The sequence below is a fragment of the Bos javanicus genome, chromosome 5 (genome assembly GCF_032452875.1).
Source record: "Bos javanicus breed banteng chromosome 5, ARS-OSU_banteng_1.0, whole genome shotgun sequence".
Lineage (NCBI taxonomy): Eukaryota > Metazoa > Chordata > Mammalia > Artiodactyla > Bovidae > Bos > Bos javanicus.
Genome location: NC_083872.1, coordinates 8711660 through 8737959, shown reverse-complemented (window position 1 = coordinate 8737959; position 26300 = coordinate 8711660). Strand labels below are relative to the sequence as shown.

The 26300-nt window shown below is 37.1% G+C and overlaps 1 long non-coding RNA gene across 1 annotated transcript in view; it reads right to left on the bottom strand.

Moving 5' to 3' along the window:
- Positions 1–26300, bottom strand: part of LOC133247152 (uncharacterized) — a 306379-nt gene that overhangs the window by 207647 nt on the left and 72432 nt on the right. The window contains exon 3 of the long non-coding RNA XR_009736279.1: positions 1668–1843. This is a non-coding gene — a long non-coding RNA (uncharacterized LOC133247152). The remainder of the gene's footprint in view (positions 1–1667; positions 1844–26300) is intronic.

Here is a 26300-nt window from a genome sequence, read left to right as displayed (position 1 = left end):
GAAGCCCCAAAACATCTAGCTTGTAAACCAATAGGGCTCATGCCCATGAGACTAATGGGGCTGTGGTGAATGAGAAACAATTCATCTGTCCCTAGGGCCTGGGACAGATGATGCTGTTTGAAAAGGGCCCAGATTTTATGAGAAAGAGGCTCATTTGTTATGTATGATGATGGATGTTTACTAGACTTGTTGTGGTGACTGCTTCACAATCGCTTCACAGTATATACATTTAATCATTATAGTTGCACACCAGAAACTAATTTAGCATTATGTCAATTATAACTCAATTTAAAAAAGCTGGGCCTGAGCAACACAGAGTAAATGCAGAGTCATCCACTGAGACAGAAACAACCTGGAGAGGAACGGGGAGGATGTGACTAAGGCTTCTTTTCTGAGATGCCTGCTAGACATCAAAAGCGGTAGGTAAATGAGGCCAGGCTTAAAGAATAGGTCAGAGACAGTTATAAGTTTTGGACCCATTTTCTTTGTGATAACATTTTAGAGTCATGGGGTAAATGTTATCACCCAGGGAGTGAGCATGATAAAGTATGTACAGACATCTCTTTTAAGGACTTTTGCTATAAGAAAAGCTTTCAGAAAAGTAGCTGCCTACGCACATTCATAGAACACCTGTGATGTGTGGTGACCTGTACATAATCATATAGGTCTCAGGTGATGGGAAAAGCCATTATTTGAAATGTAAAAAGCTTTTTCTCTTAAGGAATATAATATCCAAGGCCAGCATCCCCAGCTCTAGTTTTCCTCCAATTACATCACACAGTTTTCTAGACAAAATTAATAGTTTCCAGTTCAGAATGATCTCTGACAAGAAGATTCTAAGACAACCTCTCTCAGCCGATCACTAAGATATCCATAAAGTCAGTTTTTTAAAAAAATGATTCACAACTTTGGAAACCAAGACTGTCAGAAAACATAACAGAATGTAAGAGGAATCAGCACAAATTATTACTTAAATTGAACAACAGCAGGGAAAACTCACAGAGCACAGCTCGATTTTACTCCGAGTTAAAATTAAATATAAAATGGAGATCAAACTTGAGAATGCCATGGACAGAACAGTGTAAGTCACATAAAGAAAATGAAAATCTAGCTTATTTCATGAACATAAGGAAAACTTAATTTAGGTTATTTCTTATAAACCCCCCTGAATATCGTAAAAGAAATTGAAGTCACCTTCCCACAAAATGATATGAGATAATCACTGTGAACCAATCCCTTACTGTCTGGAAAACCCCCACTGTAATAACCCATCATTATAAATATCCAACAACTACCACATTTTCACTTTATAGTCCATCCTGTAACTTCATGCCCCCGAGGTTCACATAGTTTTCATGTTTGGAGGCTCCCAGTTTACTAACTATTCTTATATGTACCATAAACTCTTATTTCATACTATTTATTGATGTGGTAGTTTAAATTTTGCTATCTCTGGATTTTTTCTGACAATAGATAATTTAATAAAATGTATTTCTTCTGATTTCTAGAAAAAAATGGCACAATAAAAACAGATATTTACTTTTGCTCCCTCATGAATTCTTACTGAAACTACAGGATGGACTTTAAGACTTAAGACCAAAAGGAAGAGAAGACAGACCACACACAATTTTTAAAAAGATAACATAAAGAGAAAAGAGTCAACTTACTCATTTGACTCCAGCATCCTGGCTCTCAAAGCAACTGCAGGGAAGGCTGAGAAACAGGCCAATTTATACTACAGATAATATTAAGTATTGGCTGCACCTGAGGCTCTGACATAGCAGTGTTTGTGCCTTATCCCATTCTCCAGTTGGTGCAGTTGGATGCTTTTACTGCTTCCATCCTGTGAGAGAGAAGATTCGTTCTATTAAAACAGTTAAACATTCTTCAGACCAGGAAAAGTTAGGCACAGTTAAAGTTAGAAATACTATACTAACAATAAGTGAATTAAATGAATATTTACATGCAGAATACTGAGTTCCCATCAACTGTCTACATGTGAGAATGAAAACTGGAAACTCTTAGATGAAAACTTGGGTGTAAATCTTCAAAACTTCAAAATGTGGGAGTAAATCTTCATAACTTTTCATGAAGTGTAAAACTTCATAACTTCATAATTAGATAGTGACTTCATAGGTATGACATCAAATACACAAGATCTGTTAGATCTTTTTTCAATCATCTAGTTTACTGAGTTGACTTTTTTTCTAGGGCCTGGGCCTAGATTGTTATAGTTTCCACATTTTATTTATTCTTCACCTTTTTTCAGTCTCAGCATTACTTCCTCTTACCATCATGCTACATTCTCCTATATATTCAAATGCAACCCAACCTTCTACCTCATATAGTTTCTTCTTTAATCAAAACTATTTATTGATCACATGGTTTGTGTAATTCATTGTTCTATACTAGGAAATAGCACCAATGAGTAAGATACTGTCTCTGCCTGCAAGAAGCATATAGTTTGTCAAGAAAGAATTAACATTATGGTGTAAACAGTGAAGAAGAGAGACAGCAGCCAACATTCATGGACCACCTGTATCTGCCAGGCACATTTTGGGTTCCAGACAACCCTGTGAAATCAAGTTTTTTCACCCTTACACTAGGAGAAGTGGAAGTTTAGAAAGATTGGATAACTTGATCACACAGCTAGCAACTCATCCCCAACAGTCTGTGTGAGCCCAAAGCTTCCCATTATACCGTGATGAGATGAAAACATCACCCAGCAAACTTGCCTCTTTCAATTCCCTACCATATTTTGTTCTGTGCCATATATATGACATTTATCATGCACTGGATTAATGATTATTTCTTATATTTACTCAGAAAATAATTGTTTGAATACCTGCAAACTTCTTGACATTGGACCAGGTGCTAAGAAATACAACATGACAAAATCCTTGCCTTCAAGACACTCCCAGTCTAGTGTGAGAGGAAGACAGTTATAGCGACATTTACCAGTATACTGAGGATTCCATTAGAGTGATGGTCCTGCTTTGAAATGTCAAAAGCCTCTGTCACCTCCTATCTCTGTACTGGTTCACCCTCTACAGAACCTAATCCTTCTTGGCATGGCTACGTTGGGGCTTCTTTGGAGAAGATTAGATAGGGATACCCAACTCTGCCTTAAGGTATCAGAGAAGGTTTACTTCGTGGGGGATTATTTAAACAAAATTTTAAAAGATGACTAGAAGAACAAGGGATGAAAGTGCATTCCAGGGTGAAACAGAATCACGGGTAAACACAGTTATGAGATGGTAGGACATGAAATCCAGAATCTGCTCAGGGGGGAAGTGGTAAGAAATGGGACTGGAAACATAATCACAATCTGGGTATTATTCTGGGTAGCTTTAAGAAACTGATATCTTCGCCCCAATCAAGAACACTTACATCAGGAGCCTGGCAGGGCCAGGGGAGAGGAGCTCAGTGAGGAGAAAAGACGTGGCATTGGACTTAAAAAAAAAAAAAAATTCACCAGAGGGATTCTGATGAGCATTCATGGTTGAGAATCAGTGCTGCAGGCAAAGGGCAAACAAGTAAGCTTAGGAAACAGAAGGCATGACCACATTTGTGCTTAGGCAAAGCATTCTGATCACAGTGCAAAAAATAAACTGAAGGGTGTACAGTAGGAGATAACAGATGCAGTAAGAATTTGTTATAATGGTCCACACAAGAGATGATCAGCCCTTAACATGATTTTGCATGCCTTTTGGCCTTTATGTTAGAGAGACTGCAAACATGTTGTCTGATGGTTTCCTGTCACACTGGTTTCCCCAATGACTTTTTGACTAGTGCAGTGTAGATAACATAGTAATATTTGTTGAATCAAAGCATTTCATAACAAAACAAAGGTTAACATTGATGAAAAAATAAAATAAAAATTATCTTTTGAAAAATGTATTTCATGGAACTTCCCTGTCAGTCCAGTGGTTAAGATTTCACCATTCAGTGCAAGGGTTGTGGGTCTGATCCCTGGTCAGGGAGCTAAGCTTCCACAGGCCTTGCAGCCAAAACATAAAATGGAAGCAATGTAGTAACAAACTCAATAAAGATTTTAAAAATGGTTCATGTCAAAAAAAAATCTTAAAAAAATTAAAGTGTCTTTCATGACCATAATACATAATATAATGCATGCTCTTCCAAAAACCATGAAAAAGGCACGCCAATACCAACAAGAGAATTAAAATGAATCTTTGGTCTTCCTCTTTAAGATATGCATTTTGGTTAGTTCCTCTTCTCTGGTTACTAGTCACATAGTTGATATTATTTTCTACTTAACTGGAAAAACTAACTCATGTTATAAGCAATTTTTCTACATCATTAAAAGCTCTTGATCATGCTTACTTAGAAGATCACATAATATGACATACTATAATTTACCAGTATCTTCTCAGTTGTTGGACATTTAGATGGTTTCTAGTTTTTTACTATTGTAGGAGATGACCATATTTGACAAAACTTTTGCTTGAATTTCTGATTATTTCTTTAGATTGGATGTTAAGAAATGAATTTATTATAGAAAAGAGAAAGAATGTTTTAAAGGATTTTGATAAATATTGAAAAATTGTTTTCCTTGGAGCTTTTCCAATGTCCATTCCTCCCAACCAAGTAATTGATTTAATTTTTACCTACCACCTTGCCAGAATTATGTATTTTCATATTTTTGCACTAAGTGTTAAGGAATATAAAAGAAAAATCCCCCAAATCCTTGCTTGCTTTCATTATGCTCTTGGTCTACTGTGAGAGACAGGTTAGTGAAAGTGAAGTGAAGTTGCTCAGTCGTGTCTGATGAAGGGACATACAAAAAAAAAAAAAAAAAGGTACTGTGGACTTTTACAGAGTGATGCTTCTACTTTTTTTTTTTTTTTCAAGATTGTGATTATTTTATTTTTTTAATTTAGAATGTATTTATTTTAATTAGAGGCTAATTACTTTACAATATTGTACTGGTTTTGCTATACATCAACATGAATCTGCCAGGGGTGTACATGTGTTCCCAATCCTGAAACCCCCCTCCCACCTCCCTCCCCATACCATCCCTCTGGGTCATCCCAGTGCACCAGCCCCAAGCATTGAACCTGGACTGGCAATTCGTTTCTTATATGATATTATACATGTTTCAATGCCATTCTCCCAAATCATTCCCCCTACCCCCCATAGAGTCCAAAAGACTGTTCTATACATCTGTGTCTCTTTTGCTGTCTCGCATACAGGGTTATTGTTACCATCTTTCTAAATTCCATATATATGCATTAGTATACTGTATTGGTGTTTTTCTTTCTGGCTTACTTCACTCTGTATAATAGGCTCCAGTTTCATCCACCTCATTAGAACTGATTCAAATGTATTCTTTTTAATGGCTGAGTAATACTCCATTGTGTATATGTACCACAGCTTTCTTATCCATTCCTCTGCTGATGGACATCTAGGTTGCTTCCATGTCCTGGCTATTATAAACAGTGCTGCGATGAACATTGGGGTACACGTGTCTCTTTCAATTCTGGTTTCCTCAGTGTGTATGCCCAGCAGTGGGATTGTTGGGTCGTATAGCAGTTCTATTTCCAGTTTTTTAAGGAATCTCCACACTGTTCTCCATAGTGGCTGTACTAGTTTGCATTCCCACCAACAGTGTAAGAGGGTTCCCATTTCTCCACATCCTCTCCAGCATTTATTGCTTGTACTAATAATGAGAAAATAGAAAGAGAAATTAAGGAAACAATCTCATTCACCATTAATGAAAAGAATAAAATACTTAGGAACTCCAGGAGTTGGTGATGGACAGGGAGGCCTGGCATGCTATGACTCATGGGGTCACAAAGAGTCAGACATGACTGAGTGACTGAGCTGAACTGAACTGAAAGAAACTAAAGACCTATATATATAAAACTATAAAACACTGGTGAAAGAAATCAAAGAGGACACTAACAGATGGAGAAATATACCATGTTCAGGGATTGGAAGAATCAATATAGTGAAAATGGGTATACTACCCAAAGCAATCTATAGATTCAATGCAATCCCTATCAAGCTACCAACGGTATTTTTCACAGAGCTAGAACAAATAATTTCACAATTTGTATGGAAATACAAAAAACCTTGAATAGCCAAAGCTATCTTGAACAAGAAGAATGGAACTGGAGGAATCAACCTGCCTGACTTCAGGCTCTACTACAAAGCCACAGTCATCAAGACAGTATGGTACTGGCACAAGGACAGAAATATAGATCAATGGAACAAAATAGAAAGCCCAGGGATAAACCCATGCACCTATGGACACCTTATCTTTACAAAGGAGGCAAGAATATACAATGGAGAAAAGACAATCTCTTTAACAAGTGGTGCTGGGAAAACTGGTCAACCTCTTGTAAAATAATGAAACTAGAACACTTTCTAACACTATACACAAAAATAAACTCAAAATGGATTAAAGATCTAAACATAAGACCAGAAACTATAAAAATCTTAGAGGAGAACATAGGCAAAACACTCTCCGACATAAATCACAGCAGGATCCTCTATGACCCACCTCCCAGAATACTGGAAATAAAAGCTTCTACTTTTGATTTTCCAAATTCTCCATCATTTCCCATTTCTGTGTAGTGGTCCATCTAGCTGTAGCACTGAAACTTTATATGCCTGAATATATTTGGATTCATTTGAAGCAGAGTGGTAGGTGATAATATATTGCATTATTTTAATTTGTACTAGTGTGATATACAATTTTGATCATTTTTAAATTGTGTATTCCACTTTTATAAATTATATGATATATAGTTTTCAAATTCTAAATGTACAAGTGTGGGACTTTTTGCCTGGATTTACATCAGGTGATTCATACTTTTTTATTCTCATTCTCAAGATATTTAAATGTATTAATATAAAACAGCCAATTTCATCATTATTTATTTTAAAATTGTATCTGTATATCTTTACATAATCTGTCTCCACATATTTTCTGCTTCATATTAATTGGATTTTTCAGAATTTTGCTTTTTAAACTTAATGGATAATTTTTTTAATTGTACTCATTTTCAGTATACTAATTTAGGGTTTATTGATACTACTATTTAGGACTTTCATTTTACCACATGAAACTGAGTTTCGAATATTCACATTCTAGCTTCTTAGTTGAATAGCTTTTCCGTTTTATTAATTATGTATTTGAAGATTGCAATTTACATCTATTTTTAAAATCATGACATTTTCAAGTTCAGGGAAAAAAGCATAGAGAATAACATGGCATGCCTACACATAATTATCATTTAGTTATGTCAATTTTTTTTATCTTGGCAATACTTTCTATAGATAATTTTTAAGAAATAAAAAATGACTATTAGTTTGCTACAACTGCCTACCAAGGTACCCCAAACCAGGTGACTTAAGAAGAGAAATTTATCATTTCACAGTTCTGATTAACATTTTATTAACATTTTCCCAATGTTATTATTTGGGATGGATGTGTTTATAATTTGAGAGTGTTCCATATTCATTCTGGATCCTTCGTATTTCACATATCTTCTCTCCATTAATGGCTTCTCTTAACTCTTCACTCATGGGGGTTGTTGTTTTGCCTTTTTTTTTTTTTTTCTTTTTCCTATGGGTATGTGGTACAAAAACCTTTCATTTTAATTAGGCAATGTGAAACTTTAAAATGATGTGTATTATTTGGGGCATTTTCTAAAAGAAAAAAAACCTTCTGTAGAAATTGTGTCAATTGGATTTAAAGCCTTGAAAACACTTGAAAAACTCAGCAATAAAAAGGACACAAGTTTTGTGTGTATAAGTGTATGTGCATGTGTAAACACAACACGAGTGCACACAAATATTTGCTACAGTTCAGAATCCGTTTTAATGAATTTTACATTTGGATAAGCAGTGATCTTGACAGTATTTTTTTAGTGATCCATTCTTTCCACACTGATTGGTCATGTTATCTTATTCATACTTCAACTTTCTAAATGAATGAGGATCCATCTCTAGGCTCACTATTCTGGTTCTTTGCTGTATTTATTGTCTTACTATCTAAGACAACCAAGTTTTCTTAATCACTAGGGCATTTTAACAGTAAATTTTGCTATTTGCAGGAAAAATCATATTTTGTTGTCTTTCAAAATTACCTGAGCTTCCCCTGGTCTTTTGTACATGTATATGCACATGGAACAACAGACTGGTTCCAAATAGGAAAAGGAGTACATCAAGGCTGTATATTGTCACCCTGCTTATTTAACTTATATGCAGAGTACATCATGAGAAACGCTGGACTGGAAGAAACACAAGCTGGAATCAAGATTGCAGGGAGAAATATCAATAACCTCAGATATGCAGATGACACCACCCTTATGGCAGAAAGTGAAGAGGAACTAAAAAGCCTCTTGATGAAAGTGAATGTGGAGAGTTAAAACAGTTGGCTTAAAGCCCAACATTCAGAAAATGAAGATCATGGCATCCGGTCCCATCACTTCATGGGAAATAGATGGGGAAACAGTGGAAAAAGTGTCAGACTTTATTTTGGGGGGCTCCAAAATCACTGCAGATGGTGACTGCAGCCATGAAATTAAAAGATGCTTACTCCTTGGAAGGAAAGTTATGACCAACCTAGATAGCGTATTCAAAAGCAGAGATATTACTTTGCCAACAAAGGTCCGTCTAGTCAAGGCTATGGTTTTTCCTGTGGTCATGTATGGATGTGAGAGTTGGACTGTGAAGAAGGCTGAGTGCCGAAGAATTGATGCTTTTGAACTGTGGTGTTGGAGAAGACTCTTGAGAGTCCCTTGGACTGCAAGGAGATCCAACCAGTCCATTCTGAAGATCAGCCCTGGGATTTCTTTGGAAGGAATGATGCTAAAGCTGAAACTCCAGTACTTTGGCCACCTCATGCGAAGAGTTGACTCATTTGGAAAGGACTCTGATGCTGGGAGGGATTGGGGGCAGGAGGAGAAGGGGACGGCAAAGGATGAGATGGCTGGATGGCATCACTGACTTGATGAACGTGAGTCTGAGTGAACTGCGGGAGTTGGTGATGGACAGGGAGGCCTGGCATGCTATGATTCATGGGGTCACAAAGAGTCGGACACGACTGAGCGACTGAACTGACTGACTGATGCTTTCTTGAGTCAGCTTGCTCCTGCTGAAAACTCTTGCTGGAATGTTGATTGGAAAATATTGGCTTTTTGCTTATTTGAGGATGATTTGAGCTAACCAAGTCAGAGATTTTCTAACCATTACATTTTATAATTTCCATTTACTTGGGTGTTCTTTTATGCTCCTCAGTGTTTTAAAACTTTCCCCACATATTCTTGAATATATTGTCAGATTTATTTGTATGTAACATAAGATTCCGGAGAAGGTGATGGCACCCAACTCCAGTACTCTTGCCTGGAAAATCCCATGGATGGAGGAGCCTGGTAGACTGCAGTCCATGGGGTCACTAAGAGTCGGACACGACTGAGTGACTTCATTTTCACTTTCACGCATTGGAGAAGGAAATGGCAACCCATTCCAGTGTTCTTGCCTGGAGAATCCCAGGGATGGGGGAGCCTGGTGAGCTACTGTCTATGGGGTCGCACAGAGTCGGACACGACTGAAGGGACTTAGCAGCAGCAGCAACATAAGATTCTGTGAATATTGTGTAGGTCTTTTTCTTCTCTTGTGTTTCCTGCCTAGAGAAGTTCCTTTAGCACTTCTTGTAGACCTGGTTTGGTGGTGATGAATTCTCTTAACTTTTCCTTATCTGGAAAGCTTTTGACTTCCCTATCAAATCTGAATGAGAGTCTTGCTCAAGGGTCTTCCTTCTCTAGGCAGGAAACACAAGAAAGGAAACAAACCCAAAACAATTAAGAAAATGGTAACATATTGATAATCACCTTAAATATAAATGGATTAAACGCACTAACAAAAAGACATAGACTTGTTGGGAAGATGAAAGTGTGTGCATGTATGCACTTCCACTTACCACATCACTCTGTTTAACTCCCAAAATTGTATGTAATTATTTATACTGTTAGGTTAATCATGTTTCCATTAAGGCTTGCGACTGTAATGATCTTTTATTTTTTGTCTGGCTATTGATTGTGAAAACTGATAAACATTTTTTACTATTGTGATTATGTAACTATTATCTGCCTAATGCCATTGTATCATGACTGGTCAACAGAAAATAATAGAATTTGCAGGGACGCCTGGCATGCTAAAGTACATGGGGTTGCAAAGAGACGAGACAGAGCGATTGAACTGAACTGTATCACGAAAACTATCATTTAATAGAAAAATCTTGTCATCACACTTTAAAATTCAGATGTATATCAGAATTATTTTGGAATTTTTGAAAAATGCATATGCTTAGGTGTTGATATTCTCCAAAGCTTCAGATGTGTTTCTAATAACCAGCCATGTTTAAAAACTAGACTATATAATAATGTTTTACTTTTATTTAGTTTGTTTCACTTTTGCTATTTCATATTAGTGCTCCCATTTCATTTAGTTTGTCTTCCAATTTTTCCATCTTTTTTTTGTGTGTGTGCTTGTTCTTTCTCAAGCCTTTATCAAGCATAGTAGAAAAGTTTTCTCATCAGTTCAGTTCAGTTGTTCAGTCATGTCCGACTCTTTGCGACCCCATGAATCACAGCATGCCAGGCCTCCCTGTCCATCACCAACTCCCGCAGTTCACTCAGACTCATGTCCATAGAGTCAGTGATGCCATCCAGCCATCTCATCCTCTGTCGTCCCCTTCTCCTGCCCCCAATCCCTCCCAGCATCAGAGTCTTTTCCAATGAGTCAACTCCTTGCATGAAGTGGCAAAAGTACTGGAGTTTCAGCTTTAGCATCATTCCTTCCAAAGAAATCCCAGGGCTGATCTCCTTCAGAATGGACTGGTTGGATCTCCTTTCAGTCCAAGGGACTCTCAAGAGTCTTCTCCAACACCACAGTTCAAAAGCATCAATTCTTCGGCACTCAGCCTTCTTCACAGTCCAACTCTCACATCCATACATGACCACAGGAAAAACCATAGTAGAAAAGTTTTTGCATACATGTATACAAATAGTATATATAATATATACACGTATTTTAGGAAACATGAATTTTTGCCTAGCTAAAAAATTTATGATATTTTGATTCCACATGTTTGATTTAGTATGAGAGAATGCTAGATTTCTAATTTATATTCACTCAAAACTTCGATATAGTTCCACATATTTTGGCATGTAGTAAACTGCTAGAAGTCTAAAAAGTTTATTATCTTAATGACTTAAAGACAAAAGAACTGAATGAGGCTTGAAACTTCTAATCCAGTTCTGAGTATATGAAGAAATACTATATCATAAAAACCCAAAACAAAATAGGAAATTAACATGTGATACAGTATTATTAACCAAAATACATTTTTTCTTCAAATTTCACAAAATTTTATGCTAGTGTCCATTATTTGTTTTCATACCTTATTCAAGATTCCACATTGTATTTAGTTGCATTGAGAAGCTTCAGCTGCATACAACAAGTTCTGATATATTCTCTTTTCATTTTTATTCTGTTACAAATATTTTCTTATTTTCCTTGTTATGGCTTCTTAGATACATCCACTTAAAAGTGGATATCTAGTCTCAAAATACATGGGGTTTTTAAAGTATATTTATTATTAATTTTTCATTTAAAAGCTTTCCTTTCTGCAATCCCCCCCTGTATCTGATGCAAAGAAGTGACTTATTTGAAAAGACCTTGATGCTGGGAGAGATTGAAGGCGGGAGGGGAAGGGGATGACAGAGGATGAGATGGTTGGATGGCATCACTGACTCAATGGACATGAGTTTGAGTAAACTCCGGGAAGGTTGGAGCAGGCGATGGCACCCCACTCCAGTACTCTTGCCTGGAAAATCCCATGGATGGAGGAGCCTGGTAGGCTGCGGTCCATGGGGTCGAGAAGAGTCCGACACGACTGAGTGACTTCACTTTCACTTTTCACTTTCATGCACTGGAAAAGGCAATGGCAACCCACTCCAGTGTTCTTGCCTGGAGAATCCCAGGGACAGGGGAGCCTGGTGGGCTGCCGTCTATGGGGTCGCACAGAGTCGGACACGACTGAAGCGACTTAGCAGCAGCAGCAGCAGCAGCTGGGAGTTGGTGAGGGACAGGGAGGCCTGCGTGCTGCAGTCCATGGGGTTGCAAAGAGTTGGACACGACTGAACGACTGAACTGAACTGAAATTTATTGAGGTTTCCCATGGCTAAGTCAAATATCACTCTTGGTAAAGGTCACATTACACTTGAAAATATGTGGTTTATTTTCAAATATCTTTTGATATTGATTTCTAACATAATTCCACAGTGATAAGAGAATAGACTCTATATGATTTCAATACCATGAAATTTTTACACCTTGTTTTATGTCCCTGAATATGTTCCAGTGTCTCCTAGTTTATGGGAACTTGAATAGAATTTGTATCCTACTGTTGTGTGAAAGTAGGGAAAACCACTAGACCATTCAGGTATGACCTAAATCAAATCCTTTATGATTATACAGTGGAAGTGAGAAATAGATTTAAGGGCCTAGATCTGATAGATACAGTGCCTGATGAACTATGGAATGAGGTTCGTGACATTGTACAGGAGACAGGGATCAAGACCATTCCCATGGAAAAGAAATGCAAAAAAGCAAAATGGCTGTCTGGGGAGGCCTTACAAATAGCTGTGAAAGAAGAGAAGTGAAAAGCAAAGGAGCAAAGGAAAGATTTAAGCATCTGAATGCAGAGTTCCAAAGAATAGCAAGAAGAGATAAGAAAGCCTTCTTCAGCGATCAGTGCAAAGAAATAGAGGAAAACAACAGAATGGGAAAGACTAGAGATATCTTCAAGAAAATTAGAGATACAAAGCGAACATTTCATGCAAAGATGGGCTCAATAAAGGACAGAAATGGTATGGACCTAACAGAAGCAGAAGATATTAAGAAGAGATGGCAAGAATACACAGAAGAACTATACAAAAAAGATCTTCACGACCCAGATAATCACGATGGTATGATCACTGACCTAGAGCCAGACATCCTGGAATGTGAAGTCAAGTGGGCCTTAGAAAGCAGCACTACAAACAAAGCTAGTGGAGGTGATGGAATTCCAGTTGAGCTCTTTCAAGTCCTGAAAGATGATGCTGTGAAAGTACTGCACTCAATATGCCAGAAAATTTGGAAAACTCAGCAGTGGCCACAGGACTGGAAAAGGTCAGTTTTCATTCCAATCGCAAAGAAAGGCAATGCCAGAAATTCTCAAACTACCGCTCAATTGCACTCATCTCACATGCTAGTAAAGTAATGCTCAAAATTCTCCAAGCCAGGCTTCAGCAATATGTGAACCGTGAACTTCCTGATGTTCAAGCTGGTTTTAGAAAAGGCAGAGGAACCAGAGATCAAATTGCCAACATCTGCTGGATCATGGAAAAAGCAAGAGAGTTCCAGAAAAGCATCTATTTCTGCTTTATTGACTATGCCAAAGCCTTTGACTGTGTGGATCACAATAAACTGTGGAAAATTCTGAAAGAGATGGGAATGCAGAGACATTACTTTGCCAACAAAGGCTCGTCTAGTCAAGGCTATGGTTTTTCCAGTGGTCATGTATGGATGTGAGAGTTGGACTGTGAAGAAGGCTGAGCGCCAAAGAATTGATGCTTTTTAACTGTGGTGTTGGAGAAGACTCTTGAGAGTCCCTTGGACTGAAAGGAGATCCAACCAGTCCATTCTGAAGGAGATCAGCCCTGGGATTTCTTTGGAAGGAATGATGCTAAAGCTGAAACTCCAGTACTTTGGCCACCTCATGCGAAGAGTTGACTCACTGGAAAAGACTCTGATGCTGGGAGGGATTGGGGGCAGGAGGAGAAGGGGACGACAGAGGATGAGATGGCTGGATGGCATCACTGACTTGATGAATGTGAGTCTGAGTGAACTGCGGGAGTTGGTGATGGACAGGGAGGCCTGGCGTGCTGCAATTCATGGGGTCGCAAAGAGTCGGACAGGACTGAGTAACTGAACTGAACTGAAGTGTTGTGTGAAAATTGTATAAATCTTCATTATGTTGAATTTGTTTATAGTGTTTTCCAGGTGACTATATCCTTTTACTTTTCTCTATATTCACTTTACTAATTTTTAAGAGTTTGATAATGAAACACACTAAGAATCTTAATTTATCTACTTAAAAAAATAATGGTAATATATAGTGGAATTTACTTTGCTCTCTATCTACTAAGTCTCCAGTAAATATATAAATACTTTCATAACTTAAAAAAAATTAAAAAAAGAAAGCACAAAAATATCTGTGAATAGTATTATTTCAATTATTTTTTCTAGTTTGATTATCATTCCTGTATAGAAAAATTATTAATTTTTACATTTTGATATAAATTTTTTGATCTAAAAAAGTTCTTGCTGAATTTTTAAAATAATTATAACAGTTTATATAAGTTCCTCTGGATTTTCTATGAACATAACTAAAATGCAGTTGAATTTTTAACACAATCATTTGTACCAATATTTTAAGTGATGAGTTTAATGCTTACTTATATTATGATTAATTATATGTTTACTTCTTATGCCTTCTGGTTGCTTGATAAAATTTTGTCACCTCCCTCCCACCATTCTGCGTTCACCTGCTGCTCAGAGAGCTACAGATTCTATTTATAATTTTTGTTGTTCTTTAAAACATTCCTACTTAATTATAAATTATAAATGTTAATGCATTTAAAGTTCTACTACTTTTTACAATGCAAAAAACAAAATTATTTTTGCAAACCATTGAAAATTTTAGCTATACTTTTTAAAATACAAAATTATCACTATTTTACAATTCATTTACAAATAATTTGTCATATGTTCAACATTTTTTCTACTTGCTGGTTTGACTTTTTTTATTAAAAAATTGTTTAATATTTTTTTCTGAATGAGCTTAAGCTTGTTAAGACTGAAAATATATTTTCCTGTGCTCATAATTTATAATTTATCAAGCTATAATATTTTAGTTTCACAATTATTGTCTCTCAGCCTTTTGAGGGAATACTTCTTGCTTTTTTCTTCTTATATCTGTTGGTTTTCTAATATTTCATTTTTCGGTAACTTGAATTTACTCTGTTGCCTTTCCAAGATTTGTCTCTGTATCTCTGATGTTCTCAGGTACCAAAACTGCATGTTAAGGCATGACTTTACCCTTAGTTAGGTGAATTTTAAGTCTGAGAACCTGAGTCTTTAATTTGGGTAATTTTGCAATATTTAGCTACTTAAATGTTGCTTCTTTACTATTGCTTCTACTCTTTTATTCAGGAATTCTAATTCCTGTTAGATTTTTGGTGGAGCTTTTCAAGTTATCTTTCAAATCATTTAAGTCTTCTGTCTCTCTGTGCTGAATAGCTGGTACCATAGGCTAATTCTCCAGGATTAAGGCAGATGGGATATTTCTTTCAGTGAATATAATTTCCTTTAGGTCTAACTGCTTTTCCTTCATACACACTTAATCTCACTTCCTTTCTGCCTACTTTTATTTTGTAATTTCTTATTCATTTTAATGATGGTTCACATACCATTACTTCATATGTGTCTTTCAGAATATTAAACATACATGCTTAAAATTTTCATGGACTAGTCCACAACATTAATCTCACCTGCAGTGACATTCCAAAGAGGGAGGGTTGGGGAGGGACAGTGGGAGTATCTATGTTACAGGCAACAAGGGGTTATACTGACTCTTGAGACTTAAAAAAAAAATTTTTTTTAATGACTTCAATTTATTCTGCTTTTTTATCATCGCCAAGGTCTAGCATTTCCAAACAATATCAATGAGAATGACCAAGAGGTCCTTAACATTTCCCTTGGCTTGATTAAACCTTAGACAAGTTTCTTCCTGACCATAATAAGCTCCTGAGCTGCAGAGTATCTCCCCTTTGATGAAAATTTTCTCCCAGCCTCTTGCCATTTTTACAACCTAGAAATGTCTCAAGAACCTGGGACTCATCTCTTTGAAATGTAATCATCAAGAAAGATGGCACTCCTATCTCTTAGTCTCTGTGGGATGGTAGGAATCTAACTTTGATAGGAACCAATTAGCACACACAAATAGGCTAATCACATTGCCCAAGCTCCCCTTAATCCAACGCCTTTTAGTATTTTTCCATTAGCTCACACAAGGTTTAAAACATCTCCCATCTTTTGTTTCAGTGGAGTTTAGCTCAAGCTCTCTCCTTTATTGTAATTCTCATGAATAAAGTCTTCTTTGTCTGTTTAACTCTGTGTAGTATAATTATTCTTTGACAGTTCAAAGTACTCTGATCCACAGTCACCTGGAGTAATCTACAATTCTTATTAAATGAGATTACATTCCAATCACTGGCTGCATTTGTCTTTCTTCATGCAAGGTATTCTCTTACCATTAGTTTCCAGGGCTGCTGTTGTAATGTGCTAATTACCTACTATATCCATTTATCTCTTATTCCTTAGTATTTAGTTGAGTGTCAGTATATCCAATTAAGATAGTGCCTCGAAGGCAGCATTGGCCAGAGGACTAAACTTCAGACAATGTGATGTAAGTAGAAGTTAGGAGGGTCTACTCCATTTGTGTGTGTGTGTGTGTGTGTGTGTGTGTGTGTATGTGTGTATGTGTTAGTTGCTCAGTTGTATCTGACTCTTTGGGACACCATGAACTGTAGCCTGCGAGGCTCCTATCTCCATGGAGTTCTCCAGGCATGTATACTGGAATGAGTAGCCATCCCCTTCTCCAGGTGATCTGCCCAATCCAGGGATCGAACTCAGATCTCCCACATTGCAGGCAGATTGTTTATCATCTGAGCCAAGAGGGAAGCCCACTCCTTCCATATGTGTATGTAGTTATATAGTAATACACATAGTTCCATATGAGCTTCCCAGGTGGTGCTAATGTAAAGCATATGCCTGCCAATGCAGGAGGCACAGGAGTTGAGGGTTCGATCCCTGGGTCAGGAAGATCCGCTGGAGAAGGAAATGGCAACCCACTTCAATATTCTTGCCTGGAGAATTCCACGGTCAGAGGAGCCTGGAGGGCTATAGTTCATAGGGTCGCAAAGAGTCAGACACTACTGAGGTGAGTTCACATGTACACACTCCTTAACTTACCTTTCTTGACAGATGGAGAAATCCCACCTTATTTGTTGTTATTCTTGTTTAGTCACTAGGTCGTGTCTGACTCTTTGCAACCCCATGAGCTGCAGCCAGCCTTCCCTGTCCTTCACTATCTCTCGGAGCTTGCTCAAACTCATGTCCATTCAGTCAGTGATGGCATCCAACCACCTCATCATCTGTCACCCCCTTCTCTTCCTGCCCTCAGTCTTTCCCAGCTTCAGGGTCTTTTCCAATTAGTCAGCTCTTCACATCAGGTGACCAAAGTATTGAAGCTTCAGCTTCAGCATCAGTTCTTCCAGTGAAAATTCAGGGTTTATTTCCTTTAAGATTGACTGGTTTGAGCTCTTTGCAGTCCAAGGGACTCTCAAGTCTTCCCCAGCACCACAATTCGAAAACATCAATTCTTTATGGTCTAACTCTCACATTCATTCATGACTACTGGAAAAACCATGGCTTTGACTATATGAATCTTTGTTTGCAAAATGACATTTCTACTTTTTAATATGCTGTCTAGGTTTGTCATAGCTTTTCTTCCAAGGTGCAAGCATCTTTTAATTTTATGGCTGAGTCACCTTGTTGAATTGACTCTAAGTTTTCTGTTATGTTCAGCTAAGCTTAAACCTTCAGTAACAGAGCTTCCATCATCTAACCTGCCACAAAGAATTACTGATTTAGGGAAAAAGAATTGCCTTTTGAAGAAACAGTACTGTTTTGTGGCAGATGGCGACATGAGCTTGGGCCACTGAATAGGACTCTCAGTGATGCAGTTCCTCACCAGTTAGTCAATATTCCTTCCCAGAGCTTACAAAGCATTGATTTTACACTTACTTTTCAAATACCTAACATCAACCTAGATCAGAATTCACCAGGTGTTTTTGTTGTTGTTGTTGTTTTAAGACAAAATTAAACACACAAAGAGCTGTAGATCTACACACTGACAGTAAAAAGAGAGGGACACAATAGTAGCAGAATGAATCTAGAGTGAAAAAAAGAGGCCTATCAGATGGACCCCAGAGTGGCACCGTACGCCGTAATGGAGCCTGTTAGCTTGTAATCATATCAACTCATTATCGTGCATTACAAGGTATTTTAAAATGCTATTTTCTTTCTGGATAGACAGTAGTGCTTTTGCTCAATTCCCTCTAGCAGTCACAGATGTGCAGGTGCATAATGCTGCATGCTCAAATTTCCAGCCATGAGGCAGAGTACTGAGAATAATTCACATGGACTGATCAGCAGGCTTATGTGTTTTTCCCATATATATATATTGGAAATTTTCTTCATCCCATATCTTGGTTTCATATTTTGTGGTTAACTAGCTTCCTTTCTATGTTTCTGCCCTCAAGTGAAGAAGTACTATTTCAAATATTAAGCCTATTGATATTAACTAATATTAATTTACAAAACCCAGTTACTGCTGACTGTTTGAAACTCAACTCAATTACTTCGTACTTACCAGTGTAAGAATTTGGAGACCACCTTACCAGACCTCCATCAAATTTGGTTTTTAATAGAAAAAGAAGCAACTAAAAAGCATACATACCATCACTTCCAATCCATATTTATGAAAGTGTGTTTTAGTGAAAATTTTAGTTTACAAGATACTGCAAACTAGAACTTTGGAATAAAAAAGAATAGTTATATCCTAATAAAGATATTTATTATTTTTAAATTACACTGCTAAAAATCACATATATATATGTATACACACACACATATATATATATATAATCAATCCTATATAATGATCAATATTATCTCTAACAAAATATCTGATAGGAAGTCTATGTATCAAAGAGAAGACTCATGAATCAGAATTTGGATTTACTAAGATACAGGGTAGGCCATGGTCTCCTGATGTTTTTGGAGGATCTTCCTTTGAACCCAAAGACTCTCCCACATGCCTACATGATGTCTTATTTTTGAAATGTCACTGTTTGCTGAGGGATATCAAAGTAGCTCACTGAATCAGCAGGAAGACTAGAAAAACTCCTCAAAGAAATAGAGGGAATTAAGGTTCAATGAAGATTTAGCCACGGACATGTACACTTAGGATTGTGTGGCAGATTATATTATGCTCTCAATTCTCCATTCCCTTCTAATAACATTATACATTCACACCCTTGCCATAGTCTCTTGTTTGAAAAAGTGTATTTCCCGGCCTCCTGACTTTGGACTTGGCCATGTGACTTGCTGTACCCAACTGGATATTAGTGGGCATGATAGAGCAAAGGCTTGCAAAAAGTGCATTTACCAGGCATGCTACTATAGCAGAAAACATGAGCCATATGGAGAAATCCTAAATGCTAGGCATGGCCTGGAGCCAAGTTCAGCCATGCACAGTCAAGATCAGCTGAGCCCCAGTTAACATGCAACGCATGAGTGAGAAGCAAATGCTTCTGTTGTATGCCACTGAGATTTCTATCATAGTTTATTGTGAGTATAAGCTGAATGATACAGGAAAACAATGGCCCCAGTACTACTGGTCACTGATGGCCATAGATGCTGTTTAAAATAGCAATAGATATCCCTCTACTTTTCTGATTTTCCCCTCAATTTCCCAGACAAAATTGGGTAATTATATATCAAAAGGTAATATAGCTCCTTCTGCTTTCATGGAAGCAAGTGAGGTCATTTCCCAAATACATAAGTGTTATGCCAAAACAGGAAGGGTTTTCTGATACTGGATAGCCAAGACAACAGAAATACACTACAATTACCCCAAAAAAAGACATAAGCATGCAAAAGAATCCCAATTTAGGAATATAAAGACTAACAGTGCAACATTTTCAAAAGATGTTCCTTAATACTTAATAAGTATTAACCAAAACAATAGCTCAGTGTTTATTTTTAAAATCTGGAGTATAAAAGATAATTTGCCATCTTTCATTCAGGTTTTTCTCTGAGCCTTTAAAATATATAATTTCATAAACACACACACAGACAACCTTTTTGTGACTTTGCTAAGTAACAAAAGACATATTTGTAGCAGTCCCTAAGTTTGATCAAGGACCTGTTTTTTTGGCATTTCATATGTGATGTGTTTTATTTGTGCCTGATAATACAAACTGAGAAATACTATTAGAGGAAATCACAAAGTACTTTTGGATACAAGGAAATAGTGACTAATTGTGTCTGCCAAGAGTTGCATTTAGAGAGGGATTCTTGTGAGCAGAATCTAGAATGAGGCATAGGAATTTTCCAGGGCAACTTTTGAGAGAAGAGCATTTCAAGTACAGGAAAGACAGTCTAATATGAAAGACAGATATAATGAAGTACTTGAAAATTTCAGACAAGTGAGGATGGTGGAAGTTTAGATGTTTGTGATGGTGGATACAGCAAAGGCAATAAGTAAAGGCACTCTGGTGTGGTGCTTAAGAGCATGGACTTTAGCCTTCAGCACACCAGAGTAACTGGCTCTGTGAACCTGGGCAAAAGCAGTTACTTCTCCCTGTCCCAGCTTCTTGAATTATGAGGTACTAAACTTGATGGCACATTCAAAGAATGCCAAGCAATTCCAATAGGCTGCAGTAAAGCATGGGAGGTAGGGAAGGGTAAGTAAGGAATATATACTGGAAAAATCCTCAGAAATATAGCTGATTGAATATACACTCTGAGTCAGGTACTTCTCTGTACAGTTTATACACATAAACTAATTTATCTTCAAAATAATCACGAAGGTAGATACTATACTTTGCCTCATTACAATTGAGGGAATTGGAGCACAAAGATATTAAGTAATTGACTCAAAGTTACACAATTAGTAAATTGCAGAACTGAATTCGTTGCTCTGGTCACCGTGTTCCAGAGTCCATGCTTCTAACCACTATGCCAGTGCCTTTCAAAGTAATTTTGTTAATCTCAATCCACAGCAAGAAATGTGTTTCATGTCATAAATTACTGTATGTGTGTGGATTTCAATTTCACAAAATTACAATTATCCTTACTAAGTGTGATTTATGTAGATGTTTCTATTCTAGTATAATCTACTTAATTATTTTAGAACTATTGGTCAAAGTAAAAGGATAAATTTATTTTGGAACCATTTGATCATAGTCTACTATGTGAATAATACTGCACTTTGTCCTAATTTGCATCCCTTTGAAGGAATTTAGAATTTACTCTACAAAAAGAGAGAGAGAAAATGAAGGCTTTAAAACAAGGGACTAATCCAATCAGATAATGTGGTTTAAAAATATCATCCCCAATAGTGTGGATGTTAAATTGGAGAGAGTTGGCATTGGAAGGAACAAACCTACTTAAGAGATTTTTTTAATATTAAAAAAGAAAATAAAGCATGGAGAGCAGGAGACAGAAAATACAACAAAAGGACATGACAGAGTGACTCATTAAATCCAGAAGATGAAACAGGAGTGAGTGGAGGGCAACTCCCATATTTCCAATTTTATTATGCAAGAAGATGAATGTAAAGATAAATAGCTCTCTGTCACCATTTAACATTATATCATTTTCCCTAAGCAACAAGTTTATTCCATATGTATTCTACTTGATCTGTAATTCATTTACTCCTTCATACATTAATTCAACAAATATTAGCCCCTGCTCTAGGGCAGTTTTGGTTTAGCTGCCTGGTGGAAAAAATTACAAAGGGAAGTGGAATAGGGAATGTGAGGATGGGGGTGGGAGCTCAAAATCTTAAATTGGATGGGGAGAGAAGCCTCCTGAGGAAAGTGAGACTTGAATAATAACCTGTAAGATGTCAGGCAGTGGGTCTTATATTTCAGAATATTTTTTAAGTTCCACCATCTTTGATACTTCAATTTTCCTGATTTTATTCATGTTAATTTTTATTGTTCTCTTTTTAGGTGACCCTTCTCCTTCTATTTGACCAAAAGTATTGAATACATATATAACAGCTGACTATTGGAAAAGGCCCTGATGCTGGGAAAGATTGATAGCAAAAGGAGAAAAGGGCAGCAGAGGATGAGATGGTTGGATGGCATCACTGACTCAATGGACATGAGTTTGAGCAAGCTCCAGGAGATAGTGAAGGACAGGGAAGCCTGGTTTGCTGCAGTCCACAGGGTCGCAGAGAGTTGGACACAACTTAATGACTGAACAACAACAACAAATTGAATATATAAAGTATATATTATTAACCAAGCATTGAAATAAATCGCTTTATAAATATTATATAATTTAATCACCAAAACCTTTGAAATTTTAATTTTATTATTCCCATTTACAGATGAAAAAAACAGTTGCTTAGATGCTTACGTAATATGCTTGAACTCACAGAGCTAGTGTAAGAGGAGAATTTCATCTCTAACTACAAAGATTTAACCTTTGCAGGTCTTAGCCATTATTATATATATATTGATTTGTTTATGTAGGCACACCTCAATTTTATCATGTTTATAGATATTGTGATTTTTACAAATTCAAGGTGGATGGAAAACTTGCATTGAGCAAGCCTATCAGCCTGTCAATTTTCTAACACTAGCTCACATCTGTGTGTAACATTTTAGTAATTCTTACAATATCTCAAACTTTCTCTTTATTATGATCATGGTGATCTGTGATCAGTGATCTTTGAACTCACTATTGCAATTGTTTCGGGGTACTGTGAATGGCACCAATATAAAAAGACAAACAATCTTTAAGTGTGTCTGTTCTGACTGCTCCATTGACCCAGTCTCTCTCCCTCTCCTTGGAACTCCCTACTCCCTAGGTCACAAAAATACTGAAATTAGGTCAGTTAACAGTCCTACAATGGCCTCTTAGTGTTCAAGTGAATGAAGACTTGCATATCTCTCACTTTCAATCAAAAGTTAGAAATGATTAGTCTTAGTGAGGAAGCCATGTTGAAGGCTGAGATAGGCTGAAAGCTAGGCCTCTTGTGTCTAGTTAGCTAAGCTGTGAATGCAAAGGTAATGTTCTTCAAAGAAACTACTATTGCAGTGAACACACAAATGATAAGAAATGGAAACAGCCTTATTGCTGACATGGGGAAAGTTTCAGTCATCTGGAGAGATCAAACCAGCCACAACATTCCCTTAGGCCAAAGCCAAGCTCAGAGAAAGGCCTCAGCTTTATTTAATTCTATGAAGGCTGAGAGAGGGGAGGAAGCTGTGAAAGAAGAGCTTGAAGCCAGCAGAGGAGGGTTCATGAGGTTTAAGGAAAGAAGCCATCTCCATAACATCAAAGTGCAAGGGGAAGCAGCAAGTGATAATGTAGAAGCAAGTTATCCAGGTATAGCTAACATCATGAATGAAGGTGGTTACTCTGAACAACAGATTTCCATGTAGAAAAAAAAAAAAAACATCCTTATATTGGAAGAAGAAGCCATCTCGACTTGCAAAAGGAGAGAGGAAAAACCAATGCCTAACTTCAAAGCATCAAAAGACAGGTTGCCTCTCTTGTTAGGGACTAATGCATCTGGTGACTTGACGTTGAAGCCAATGCTTGTTTACCATTCCCCAAATCCTAGGACCCATCAGAGTTAAGCTAAATCTACTCTGCCTGTTTTCTACAAATGGAACAACAAAGCTCAGATGATGTATATCTGTTGACAACACTGTTTACTGAATATTTTAAGCCCACTATTGAGACCCACTGCTCAGAAAAAAAAAAAAAAGACTTTTCAAACTATAACTGCTCATTGACAATGTGCATGGTCACTCAAGAGCTCTGGTGGCAATGTAAATAAGATTAATATTGTTTTCATGCTGCAAAGATAACATCTATTCTGCAGTCCATGGATCAAGGAGTAAATTTGGCTTTCAAGTCTTATTATTTAAGAAACACATTTTGTGAGGCTGCCATAGCTTGGGATTCCTCTGATCGATCTGGGCAAAGTCCACTGAGCCTTTTTGGGAAGGAGTCACCATTCTAGATGCCAATAAACACATTCATGGGTCATCAAAATAGCAACATTAACAAGAGTTTAGAAGAAGTTGATTCCAACCCTCATGGATGACTTCAGGAAGTTCAAGATTTCAGTGGAGGAAATAACTGAAGATGTGGCAGAAGTAGCAAGAGAACTAAAGTTAGAAGTGGAACCTGAAGATGTTACTGAGTTGTGTAATCTCACAATAAAGAACTGAGCTGCTCCCTTATGGCTGAACAAAGGAAGTGGTTTCTTGAGATGAAATCTACCTGGTGAAGATGCTGTGAAAATAACTGAAATGACAACAGAGGATTTAGAATATTACATAAACTGAATTGATAAAACAGCAGTAGGGTTTGAGAGGATTGACTCCAATTTGGAAAGATGTTCTGCTGCTGCTGCTGCTGCTAAGTCACTTCAGTCGTGTCTGACTCTGTGCGACCCCATAGATGGCAGCCCACCAGGCTCCTCCATCCCTGGGATTCTCCAGGCAAGAACACTGGAGTCGGTTGCCATTTCCTTCTCCAATGGAAAGATGTTCTACTGTGGGTGAAATGTTATCAAACAGCATTGCATGCCACAAGGGAGTCATTCATGAAAGGAAGAGCCAATCAGTGTGGCAAACATTATTGTCTTATTTTAAGAAATTGCTACCCCTACTTCAGCAACCACCACCCTAAACAATCAGCAGCCACCAACATGGAGGCAAGATCCACCAGCAGCAAAAGGATTATGACTTGCTGAAGACTTAGATGAGGGCTGGAATTTTGGGAATCAAAATATTTTTAATTAGGGAATGTATTTTTTCTTTTAGGCATAAAGCCTAAGAAGGCATAAATTCTTTTAAGCATAAAGCTATTGCACACTTGATAGATGATAGCATAAGGTAAATACAATTTTTATATGCATTGGGAAACAAAAAAATTCTTGTGACTCACTTTATTATGGTGGTCTGGAACTGAACCTGTAATAATCCTGAGGTATATCTGTATCTGTTTATTTGAAAATCTTAATTTATTTGTAAATTTCATCTTAGTTTACTTGTATAACACTTCAGGTCTTACTAATTGGAACTGTTTGTACTTGTAGAGTCAAAATTTCATATCTGATCATCTGATATTCTTGAACTGTATTTATTTTAAGATTATTGAGGCAGAAGGATTATCATACTTTTTATTAAAATATTTTATTGCTGAAGTCCAAGGCATATTTCTAACTATCTTTCTTTGCTATTATGAATTTCACAATGATATAGTCCTTTCCCGTGAAAGGACCCAATACTGTATAGGTGAGTAAGTATGGACCACTCTATAGTGACCCTGGCTAAGACCACAGTGAGTACAAAATAGATCATTAGAAGGCTGATGGGAATAGAAATCTAAAATCCTGTGTATGCGTTCCTGAATGCGTTAGTAGAATATTGTTTAGAAATGCAACAGCCTACTTTTAACTTTGAAATTTAATAATCAGAAAACAAAATGAGATTTAACAAGCAACAGCTGCTCTGGAACTATGTCTCAGGTGTTCGGAATGAATCCCTGCATCTTATAAGAATACTGTCTGAAAGAATGTGATGAAAGGTGCTGGAGAGGATAGTCACACCTTTGTAAATCAAGAGTAAATCAATGTAGAAAAAAAAAATCACAGGAAGGAGATAAGAAAGGATAACTTATAAGGAAGGAGATGTTCTGAAAAGATAAACTTTCCAATGCTGGCAATGCTGCTTTGAACTCCTCAGATATGACCACTTTAACATTTCAGTAATTAACAGTACCATTGGAGCAAACGTGTACAATGTGGAACATACAGAGTATTGAGACCTAGAAATGCTTGTCAATATGTAATGCAAGGCAGATTTTTAACAACTTTGCAGTCTGTATTTTTAACAATTCCATCTGGTGATAAATTATCATTTCATCTGTTTTCCTACTTGAATTCAACGTAGAAGCTGCGTTCATTGTTTCCACTGTCTTTTTGCAAATTTATAATCAAAATCAATCACGATGTATCGGATACTCTCGTTTTAGTGGAATCAGTAGTTTTTGAATGTCACGGGTACATCTGCCTTCTTAATTTATTAGTAGATGTTTATTAAGAAATTGAGGACTTTTTTCTTTAAAGAAATACAAGAAGGTAAGAAAAGTTCAAAAATCATCTCTGATCTCTGGAGGAAAAGAAATGTGTGCATGTGTGTGTGGAGGAGGGCGGACTAGCCATCCTGGAAGGTAGACGTACCTACTGCTCAAAACTTGGTGTGGGATGACATATGATCTTCCACAGTTGAGCCTTTGAGCCTCTTCAAAGTCTGTGGCTGTAAACTGCCAGGGGCAAT